Genomic DNA, 1,498 nt, shown 5'->3' on the forward strand with positions numbered 1-1,498 from the left:
CATTAAAGATTAAACTTAATATCCAATAAGAATGTGTAATTATAAATTGGAGTTTTGTTGATTTGTTATCAATATTTATGAAATTCCAAATCCATTTTTAATGGAAATAAAATACGAAAAGTTGATCAACTATTGTAATTTTTATCATTGATCTAAATGGTTTACAATGTGCCACTTTGTGTTTTTTAAATGCAATTATAGTAAGTCCATGAAACTTGTGTTTCTACTCTATTTTGGTCATTTTTTTTGTCACATTTTGGTCATTAAAACTCTTATTTTGTCTCAATTTCATCGAGCATATACAACCCTTAAAAAGATCTTAACAAGATGATGTGACCTTTTTTGTCACATTTTGGTCATTTGACTGACGTGGTTGTTGACCTGATATTTTCTTACAAATTGTATTTACAGCCATTGTTTTTCATCCTCAACCAGGCCCGACCCAATGTGTAGTATAAGTTTGGTGATCGTCCCGGGACTCGTAAAAAGTAGGGTACCAATTCTATTTATGTTATATATTTTGTATTAATATAATTGTATTTTTAAAATCCATTTCGAGTGTCGCTGTAGATCATTTCAAACATTTGACGAGGGATCAAATCTCAATCTATGCTATATTTATTCTCAATTTTTCCAATTTTAGTCTACATCTAAAAAACTTATAATTAAACGTTGGCAGTGCTGTCAAATGGTCCCATGGTTTTCAATTGATAACACCTTTTAAATGCCAATTTTCACAATTTTTTGTTATATTAATAGCTTTTGGTAAAACATCGCTATAATAAACATATATTAAGAGCGTGTTTGGCAAAAGTAACTGTTAGCTGGAAACGGTTAGTGGGTAGCGGGTAGAGGGTAGCGGGAAGTTGTAGTTTTTATTTATTTAATGAGTGTTTGGCAAAAGTAGCTGGAAACTTTTGAAATATATAAAATTACATAAAAGGACAATTGATTAAAAATAAATAAATATATAAATATCTTTTTAAGGGTAATTACGAAATTGATTTCAAAAACTCAGTAGCGTTTTGTTAAACGCTACATGAAGTAGCTTTTAGATTTAAAACGTTTTGTTTAAACTAAAAGCTAAACGCCCATACTACCAAAGAAAGTTTTTTGCTTAAACTATAACGTTTTGTTAAAAGCTAAAAGCTAGAAGCTCCCAAACGCTACGTGTCAAACACACCATAATCGATAGTATTGGATATTTATTTATATTCAAAACTTTTCAAAAAAATTCTAAACTTTTTTCTAAAAGTAAAATTCTAAAATTGCTTTCATATCATACTAATATGAAAATGATGTAGTTGAAATGTCCAAATTACTTTGCCAAACATTTATATGTTTGTTGTTTGAACTTTGAGAAAACTGCAAAAAAGTCATTACATATTATTTTTATAATTGATTTAGTCACTATATATTATTTTTATTCGATTAAGTCTCAAAAAACCCGGTAATTATATTCAATTTGACAATTTTACCTGGATAACAAGTCATCTAA

Source organism: Lactuca sativa, chromosome 8 (assembly GCF_002870075.4).
Source record: "Lactuca sativa cultivar Salinas chromosome 8, Lsat_Salinas_v11, whole genome shotgun sequence".
In the NCBI taxonomy this organism is placed as follows: Eukaryota; Viridiplantae; Streptophyta; class Magnoliopsida; order Asterales; family Asteraceae; genus Lactuca; species Lactuca sativa.